This window comes from Papaver somniferum, chromosome 1, assembly GCF_003573695.1.
Source record: "Papaver somniferum cultivar HN1 chromosome 1, ASM357369v1, whole genome shotgun sequence".
Lineage (NCBI taxonomy): Eukaryota > Viridiplantae > Streptophyta > Magnoliopsida > Ranunculales > Papaveraceae > Papaver > Papaver somniferum.
The window spans coordinates 222269929-222280642 of record NC_039358.1 but is presented as its reverse complement, the minus strand read 5'-3'; the positions used below and the strand labels follow the sequence as shown (position 1 = coordinate 222280642).

The 10714-nt window shown below is 36.6% G+C and overlaps 1 long non-coding RNA gene across 1 annotated transcript; it reads left to right on the top strand.

Moving 5' to 3' along the window:
• The first annotated feature begins 4504 nt into the window (after nucleotides 1-4504).
• LOC113337325 lies at nucleotides 4505-7343 on the top strand. Its single transcript, XR_003354184.1, has 3 exons — nucleotides 4505-4748; nucleotides 6075-6289; nucleotides 6633-7343. It is a non-coding gene; the product is annotated as an uncharacterized LOC113337325 (long non-coding RNA).
• Nucleotides 7344-10714: the final 3371 nt, after the last annotated feature.

Below are 10714 nucleotides of genomic sequence, written 5' to 3'. Positions count from 1 at the left end.
ATAAATGTTACGGCAACATAATTTTGGCGGAAATATCATTTGTGTAATTGGGCTTACTATTCTCTATTATCTATAAACATGCTACAAGTAATCATGGTTTGATTTTGTTCGTGATAAACAATACATTACACGTTGTAACATCACATATCCTGGCACTTAGGAATCATAACATGAGAATGGACATGAAGTGTGAGTTACATATCTTATATTTTTCCCGAACAATAGAAATAAATGCTTTTAAACGTTAGCTATTTCTGAAAGTACACAAGATCTAAAGTCGAGTCCACCTCATGCTAAGTAGGATATGTGTCAATCTATAACCTTCCATCATAAGTTAAATAACATCCCTACAATGCAAGATATTAACTAGTATGCCATTCCTTATCTTAAAACCAAGATAAATAATACTACCTCCGTCCCTAATTAGATGACCTAGTTAAAATTTACTAGTAAATTTAGAAATGATTTATCTCTCAAACTATACAACGGATTTTCGTAAACTTTATATCATTGGAAAGCATTTTAAAACACCTATCTAATGAATATAAATATGGCTATCAAATTTTACATATTTCTTATAATCATACTAATCTATTACTCCACTTATTTATGGTATAGGTCATCTAATTAGGGACGGAGGGAGTATATAACTTATATCATAATCTCACTTATTAGGACCAAAACTAATCCAGAATAATTAAAACACAAAGCATATTTTGTTGTTAAACCAACAAAAAATCTAACATCTGCCACTTTGGTGGGAAGCAAAACCTTTTACTTTTTTATGTTAGCAAGATATAAAAAATTGTAGATGGCCATCAATTTTTTTTTAGAAAATGTTAATCTCAATCAATGAGTAAACAATTGTGTATAACCTTATCCTCAAGACCAACAATACACTAGATTTTGACAATGAAGACCCATATACCATCTAAAAAATGCATATGTCATTTTCATATTAAAAAAATCTAGATGGACTATCGTTCTCGAGTTAATATTTATTGGTGTACTAAGGACAATAAGTTTATAACTTTAACAAGAAAATGTTTATGCCTCATAGAAGAGGCTTCCTTGTGATTTCATAAAGGGGTCTGCCAATGTATCATTCAAGAGACTACAACTTTCTAATGTTATCAAAAAAAAATCTGCCAATGTCATTCAGAAGACATACATCATTCTCCTGATGTCAATTGAGATCTTCCAGTGTCGTTCAAGAGACTACTACATTTTTCGATCTCAATAAAGATATGCCAACACATCATCTAAGACATTAGAACAAAAAAAAATAGTAAGAGTAATTAAATAAGAGATGTTGATATGCAAACTGAAGTAGATTTGATTATATATGCAATCACACATGCCCCATCATAACTAAAAATATCAACAAATATTTTTCTATATATAATCTCGAGTTAACTTGGGCTTCATTCAGAAGTTGTCGCATAACTTGCTAGAGCATTTATTCTTATTACCTTCCAATAACTGATGCAAGCATCTCATGGTTTGATGAAATTACAGAGTCGGAATCCAAGAAAGAGTGTTCACCCATATACACTATATAGTGCCGCAATTTTCTCAAAACAAAAAATAAAAAAAATAAAAACCATAGATGCATATTTTAATAAACACCAAAATATAATGTTATTACACCGATTATTAATTTAGATATTAGTTGGGCCTTATTGGAAACTTAAAATTTTATTATCTTATAAATTTAGCGGGATTATTAATTTAGCACACTGGCCCAAGATGGGACTGACAGAAAATATTATCTTAGCGAAATTATTAATTTATCACGGATTAATTTAACGAAGTTCTATTGTATAGTGATGCCCATAAAAATCTCATATTGTTGGGTACCCGCAGCGACAAAACGTGAACAATATTGACTGAGTTGTGCTCGCCAATCTAGTTTTTATCAAATCAGATTTTTCTGGCAGGCAATAGTTAGATCGGTGATCATCTAAGGAAGATCTTCGTGTGAAAGTGGTTCCGATGGATGACTCACCAAAGGCATGCTAAATTGAATGTTTCCACATGCAAAGACATAGGGCTGCCTAAGAGGCTTTTTTTTTTTCTTTATAAGAAAAATAAGTTTATTAATAAATTTATTTAGCTACATTGTCCATTTCAAGTTTGTTTAAGATAAAATTCTGGAGGGTAAACATTCCATTCAGCGTTATTGTTGATTCTTGCATATTTTGCAATATCATCCGCTACACAGTTTGTTGTCTTTTAACATGAGAGCATTTCCAATCATTAAAAGAACTAAGTAACTCTAAGAATTCTAGGATAACACTATTTGTTGTCCATATTATTCCTCCAGTCCTTCCATTAATAGCATCCAATACGTTCTTGTTATCACCTTCGAAATGCAGCACAATGATATTCCTCCTAGACGCCCATTTGATCACTTCTAGAGCTGCAATTGCTTCTCCTTGTTCCTCATCTATTGTTGTAGCTTTATTCCCCCTTGCTCCAAGGAATGCCCCTTTGCAGAGTTACGATCAATTAGTCTCATGCATATAGGTATGTCTTTACTAACAAAAGATACATCGAAGTTTACTTTTACGACATCCTGTAAAGGTGCTTTCCACTTCAAGTTTGAAGGTGTGCTAACATCACATCACATCACATGGGAAAAAAATGAACGATTTTTTGGGGACCATGGTTTTTTTTGGGGGACCATGGTTTTATTTTGGGTAAAGACATTAGAAATAAATCTTGGTCACCCCTTATCTAGATATTTATATTAATACCTAAATTACCCTCCTAAATTAATTTTGGGTGATGATTAGTGAATGATTTCGTTAAAAATAATTAGTGAAATTAAATTAAAAGATGGGTTTATTATTAGTTGAGTAGAATTATTTAGAGAGTAGAGTTAGAGAAGATGAAGGAGAAAAACATGGAAAATAGATTTTTTTTTCCAATTCACTAAGTTTGAGATGAAAACTCATTTGATTCTTCATCTCCATCCTCTCCTAGAATATTTGTTAATCTTCAAAATGATCCGGATTTGAACTGGATTTTGAACAGTTCGGTTACTTTATATGAAGAACAAGTAACCGAACTCATCTGAAGCTGTAGTTCAGTTACTTTATATGAAGAACAAGTAACCGAACTCATCTGAAGCTGTAGTTCGGTTGCCCCGTGAGATGAAAAAGTAACCGAACTCATCTGAAAGTGTAGTTCGGTTATTTTTTCCAAACACGCAGGTTACCGAACTCTCTAATAATAGAATTTCTAGGAGTTACAGCGTTATGTTCGGTTGGTTCTCAACTAACCGAACTTTGGTGTACAAAGTTCGGTTGGTTCGCAAACTGCATGCACTTTTGATCTAACCGAACTTTACGTAATATAAGAGTATATAAGTTTACAAAGTTCGGTTCTTTCGCAAACTTGAACCTAACAGCTAACCAACCGAACTTTGAGTTCGGTTTCTGCGATAAAATTGTGAAGTTACCGAACTTAACAAACAAAAAATGTGAAGTTCCAGCGTCTATTGGCTAAGTTCGGTTACTTTGTAGTTTTAAAAAATTTTGCGAAAAAACCGAACTCTATTGGCTAAGTTCGGTTATTTTGGAACTCAACATAGTGGCCACAACAACACAGTTCGGTTAGACTGGATTTGTTTTTTTCGGTTCTAAGGGTGGAGTTCAGTTACTTTGTAGTTTTAAATTTTTTTGCGAAACAACCGAACAGAGAGTTCGGTGATTTAGTTTTAAATCTAATAAAACCAAACTGTTCTTCGTGTTCTTCATTTTAAAGAAGTTCGGTTAGTAAACTAGGGTTTTTTGGAAAATCGGCCTAACCAAACACGACTTTATAACTCCTACTAAAACCCTATTTTGATGATTTCTATTAGATTGAAGCAATCAAAATCAAATTAAAGTGAAGGGTTTGTTGGAAAATACCTCCGGAGTGGTTCCATGGCAGAATCAGGCTGCGACTGGCGTCTTTTATACTCGATAAAATTATCATATAACAGAACTTAATTGTGATTGCATTGATGTTGTTACATTTCTTAAATAGGCAGTGGTGGTGGTGGTGGGAGGAGGTGGTGGTGGTAATCGGTGGTTGGTGGTGGTGATAATCGGAGGTGGTGGTGGTGGTAATCGGCGGTGGTGGTGGGAGGAGGTGGTGGTTATATATATATAGGTGGTTATTAGGTTGGTTTTAAATTAAATTAGGTTAAGGGTAAGTTAGTCATTTCAACATTTTATGACACCCCTTATCACTATAGGAAAGGTGGCCTAATAAAATCATGATCCCCTCAAAAATAACCATGGTCCCTAAAAAATCATTCCAAAAAAATACACTTCGGCTTCTCAGGCCCACTATTATAAACAAACCAAATGGCCCAAATGGTATTCTTTAGCTCCTGTCAAGAGCACATGCAGGGAAAGAATGTTACTCTCCACATCAGGCAAAATTCAAAATTTTCAAAAACTATTTAGATCCTGCGAAATGCAAAAGGAACGTCGAGCTCGGTAGTGCGAGCTTGTAACCCAAGCGGGTACATTATTAAGATGGATGGTTGGACACCGAGTTTGTTTCACCGGGTAGGTTCGTTCTTGCGCGCACAATTATCTCGACACGATCCTGGCGTAAGCTGGGGTCGTGCAGCCACTAAAGCGACGGGCACCGCGTCAGGCTGGCTTCACAGAGCAGCGAACACCTCCTGATCTTGACAGTGGAAGCCTGGTGAGCTGCCTAAATTGCGTCTCAAGGCCATGTAAATCTCGGTATTTTTCTTAGAATTTTGCTAGTTTCATTGCGTTATTGAGAATAATAGAGATTTTGCGTTTACAATTCAATCTTTGGTTATCTATTAGCTTTGTTTGGGAATCGGAATTACTTGTACATCTAAGTGTTTGACAAAATGCTGGATAGAAATTATTTTAGTTTATTAGCGTTGATGCTGTGATAGCTTAACAGGAAGCATATTATTTGCACTACAATGAACAAGCTACATGATCTCATTCAACTGAATAAAGGGATTGATTCAAAATTTCGTTTTCATAATGGCACTTATTTTTATGGGTTTCATGCTTTCATCAGTCCTATTACTTTGGCAAAGGATTGATTTATTTTTCTTACCTGGTTTAAGTGCTTGCTTTCTTCTCTTGTGATATTGACTGTTCAGATCTTAGTTTGACAGAGGAGATGAAACTTGCTAGACAAATGAAATGAACTCAAGTAAATTTAGCTTTACGTAGTTTTAAGTTCTTTCGTTCAACAGGCATTCATAAGTTTTAGAGACAGTGCCCTGTGTTTATGCTTCTAGACTGTTATTGTTCTGCTTATAGAAAAGGCATCCATAAGAATGCTGGTGTAAAATCTTTGTATGCTCACGAAGAGGAACTGATAGACGTGTCTAGCTAGAGTGAGCGGTGGAGAGATAATCAATGTTAGGTTGATTGTTCAGGACGAGTGGGACTTGCAACGACGTTATCACGATTTACATACTTGAATTCTCGTCAGGAATGTGGTGAATCACGACTGAAAATGGATTTTCATGACCCTGATCTGTATTCAGAGGATATCAGTGTGAAAACTTGATTTTTGATCCTATGACATATGATTGTTCTTAGGTTTGTTCATAAGGGTTGTTCTTTGGTTTGTTGTTTCCTACAGGGAAATAGAGGTGCCTCAAAGAGACGATTACAGGCTTATTTTGTTTGGGGTTAGTCTATTTAAAATGATTCACAGTCATAAGACCCTGTAAGATAAGCATGTACATTGCGTTTGTTCAAGTCTTTCATAGATATTTCATTAGTGGAAGTAGAATCTTCATCCCTCTTCTGCAATGTCCTGATTTAAGTTTGATTTAGTAGCGCATTTCAGTGGGTTACATATCTCTGCTAAGAATCTGAATGCAATTCCGTAACTGGCTCAATATTCTCCACCCCTTTCTGATCAATGTTGTTTCTCTATGTTTGCATATTCAACTGCCTTACTGAATTATCTCTAATAATCAGGACAAAGGTGTACCATTCAATTTTGTTTAGTTGGGTGTTGTGTTTGGATGGGTTTGATTCTGAAATGGTCACTTTTGTTTTGATGAATAGGTTCTGGGTCGACATCTATATTTGTGTATGCAGTATTTGGGTTGTCTAGGCAAATAACAACTGGTCCGGTTCCGATCACATTGGTTTATCAGTTGGTGTCTAATGTAGTGGGGAAAATTGCTGATCCAACGGATGATTGTATGAGGAACTTGCGAAGTTGTTGGTACTTATGGTTGGAATCTCTGGAATATGTAATGGCCAATGGGAATCTTAAGGTATGATCATTTTGTACAATGTATCTGTTTTTTCATTTAAACATCAGATTACATAGGGCACCAGTAACAAGAATCAACCTTTTCGTTACACTCTCAGCCTTTTATTGGTTTCAGGTCTTTCATTACTATGTCATGTCTACATACATAGGTCTTTCATTTTAATACTGATAATAACAGAACATAAATCATCTTACTGCTCCAGGGACATACTTGGTTTCTGTAAATATTGCGGATATGAAGCCCTAAATTACCCACTTTCCCTTGGATGAGATTGGTATCAATGTTTCTTAGAATATGAATGTGATTATCGTTCACTAAATCGTGTGTCCCAATATTGGTGCAGGGCTTGGATAGGTTGTAGGCTTCATTAATCACTTTGTAGTTCCATGAATGGCAAGCAGGAATCTGCCTTACTCTTCTTGGGCATGCCACCAAGGTTTTCTTTATATTAAGAGAAATATGTTGGCAAGCTTTACTCACGTTGTTGTGGAAGATGCAGAATGGGGATGATAAATGGTCAAAGTTCCTTCAAGCCAAAATTAAAAATAAGAAGGGGGAGTGGATCAACTATTTTGGGTCGGTTTGAACTTTGAAATGGAGTGTATATTTGAGTTCTTATATTTTGCAGCATAAATATCTGAGAGTGGCTGATTTGCTGCATAATGGTGAGTGGTGTACCCCTGTTGAGTGTCTTAATGTCGTTTGATGTGAATGAGCTTTCCTATAGTGGATTGTGGTGTGGATAGGAGAATTTGGTGTGGTTGTATCACTGGTAACTCTCAGTGGCTTCTGCTGTTAACTGCATCGGACAAAAACTTCTCAGTGGGCTTTGTTGATTAACTTTAGTCAGGTTTGTTTTCGGACCGACTCTAGAGCTGTCATTACTGCTTTTGCTTCTGGCAAGATCCCTTGGTTTGCTGTAACCAGGTGGAATAAAATTTGTAGGTTTTTTAATGATGGTTGATGTGTTGTAGAAAGTGGTGGTAAAAAGAAGTTCGTTTCTCAGACTTGTAGAGATTTGATTTTAGAATTATATTTTAAAATAGAAAACTCAAAGAAGGTTGTATCAAGATTTTAAAAATACTGAGACTCAGGATTCCACTATTTTCCAATTTTTCATGTGATTCAATATTAATAATTATCATGCAATTCTAGACAATATAGCTCCAAAAGAAATTGTGATTCTAAAATATTGCCAATGGTAGATTTTCAAAACACTAGTTGTTAATCTCAAGCATGGAACATCAAGAGCCCTAAGCTAAGCATGCACCATCAAGTAAAAACACAACAAGTTGATAAAAATCATTATTTCAATTTTTATTCAATGCAATTAATCATAAAAGAATTGCAGAAATTAATTAAATAATCGTTACCACATGATTGTTGGAAAAATAGCTTCCTCCATTGCCTCAGTTAAGGGGTTTAGCTCCTCATATTATTCACGTGCACAAAATAGGTGTTCATAGCTCAAAAGGGTGAAAAACAAGAGAAAACTAATAAAGCAGACAGTTTGCAACGGTTTATGAGCGTTACAAACTGACTGTTACAGAGAACTGTTGCAATATGAACTGTTACAAGGAACGATATAAACTTTCTGCTGTAAAATAAAAGACTGTTTTATGGGTCTTATGTTCTTCGTGTTTTTCAGCAGCATCAGAACCCGGTTTCCTGCAACTTCGATTTCGCGGCTTTGTAGTGTTCTAAACTTCCCCTAACTTCTTCTAAACTTCCCCCAAAGTGTACGTAACCCTTCTATGAGCTATCAACTCCTTTTATAGCCCACAGGTCGATTGAACTTCAAGAAATCTTCGGCTATTCTTATTTTTCCTCCACCTCAAGTCTCGGGATTTCTTTCCCTGCCAAGCTTTTCTACGCGGTTCTGTGAGTTGTAAACTTCTCAAATAAGGTAAGATAGAGTCCCAAATATAGTTAACCTCTCTAGAATCTCGCCAACTCCCATATATATAACCATAAAGTCCGATAATAACTTCACTTCCCTGTTTCGCTCAAACCGAAGATTTGTCACTGTTTTATCGAATCTAAAGCTCATAACAATCCTGGTTTGACTCATAAAATGAATCCCAATCCATCTCCACGTCAAACTCCGACTAAATCTCCTCCTAGTCATCAACAGAACTTCGATAAACATCCACCTCCTCTGTTTCGCTCCAACATGGTTTTTCAGCCCAAAATAGTCGATCCAAATATACACACCAACCATGTTAGGCTCTAACAGGTTCAATCCACCAAAATTCCGTGATTGAATCTCCTTAAATCCTCCCAAAAATGCGAACCCTGATCTGCTTCCCGTCTGCAAAGTTTTCCCGCCAAAATATGATTTGAACGAAGGTGAAGAAGGGTGGCCCCCTAACCAGAGTAGGAGTGCGAATAGTAGCTGCCGTGGGTTGTCCCTTATCAACTGGGTACCCCTTATCCATAGTGAGAGTCCAAATATCAGGTGTCCTCCGGGTGCCTTAGACAACTTTTCGAGCCGATTTTTCCAAAAATGTTTATTGGCCAAAAATACCTGCACACACATAAAACACCATAATAAGTACAAAAATGAGCACTATCAATATATAGAATCGAGACAAATCAGACACAAAAATGTATCTATCAATGGTATTTCGGCTAATAGGTTGACTAAGCTTGATGTTAGCTTAGCTGGAGGAGATTCTAGTGATGTCCTGGCCTCCATTTTTGGTGTGCCTTGAGCCTCCGTGTCAGTCATTTTTCAGTATTTTGTTAGGTTGGGCCATTTGGATGTATAGCATCCTGTGAGATGGGGTGGCATCTAGTGTAAGCTCCTTGTTTCAGGGGTGCCTTCTGGAAATCCCTTAATGAAAATATGATTAAGCAAAAAAGTAAATGTTGGCAAGCCTAAAAGGAGTCGCAAAGCAAATACTGTATACAGAAAACATAAAGAGTACAACATTGCATTCGAGGAGGATCCGGGAGCCACTTGGAGTTCCAGTTATGAGATCAAGCGAAATAAAATCGGAACTACTATCCATCCCGCGGGTTATGTCAAATGAGAAAGTGAGGTGGGACCCCTCCCAACCCGGTGGTTTAGCGGGGTGAGTTTAGTGTGGGTCGCATCCAGCTCTCTCATTCGATATAACCCGCCAGATATAAATTATTTCCGAAAGAAAATTGGAGAAATAATGAGAAATAAATAAAATCCTCGTTTTGGAGATAGTTTAAACGTTTTTATAAATGTTTATTTAAACTACTACCGAATTATACATTGCTAAACCATAAACTGTGTTTTTCAGTACTGTTGTTTACCGTTGCGGCATATGTTTCCTGGCTTGATTGAGGTATACCCATATTAATTGGGGTATACCTAATGAGAAAAAACCCAAGACGTTTTGAAGTAAAAAAAGTAACCCCTTAACCTTGTATTTTCTAAATGGATAATATATCCTTGTTTAATTAACAATAAAAATTCTGATTAGGTTAATTGATTGAGTTTAGATTAAAATTTTGAAATTATGAATTCAGTAGATTAAACCTTTTATCTGTCTTATGAGTTCGATTTCGATCAAAAAATTGGTTTTGAAAATGTGAAAGGTCGACGTTTGAATAAGGTGCCGACTAGGTTTCGCCGGCATGGTCTACGTTTGCATAAGGTGCCGACTAAGTGTAGCCGGCATGGTATGCGGATGAAGAAGACGCCGAATTTTTTTAGGCCGGAAGTGTCTTTGAATGAAGAATATGCCGACTATATTGGGCCAGCAATCTTACGGCTAGCATGTAAATATTTCCTACAATGCGAGCTATCTTATAGTCGGCATGCACATAATTAATAACATTGTCGGCCGTTGAAAAGTCGCATGCTAATAATTCCTAACATTGTTGGCTGTTGAAAAGTCGGCAACATAACCTTGCCGACCTGTAGTTATACCCAACAGAAAACAGAGTATGGGAAGATGTAATTCACTTTATTCATGCAATTTTGGTTACTACATTGACTGAAACATAAAATCTAACTCCTTGTCGACGGAAAAACGAATGCACTTAGCATGTGCATCAAGCCTTTGAACCCCTAGGCGACCCTAGTGGACGAGTTATAGTCTCGTGAAGGTTTACATAGAGATCTACCCACAAAACCTACACTAAAACCATCAATCTTCGTTGGAGGAATCTCAGTCATCTCCGGCCTGCATGAAGTCCGGGGCATTGGTAGGCTTGGGAATGTGTGTAAAATAAGAGAATAAGAAGCCTACATGTTATAACCGCAAGTGCACGGTGTCGTGATGTAGTGTGTGCAAGTGCGAGTCGATCCACAGAGACTTGTGTGTGTAAGTTGAAGTTTCCTAAACTATTCTAAACTAAGCAGTGACAGTAAACAAGAATGTGAACTTCAGTGGCAGTGAGCCCAAGGCAGTGATAAAGAAACAAAGGCGGTGAGCCAAAGAACAC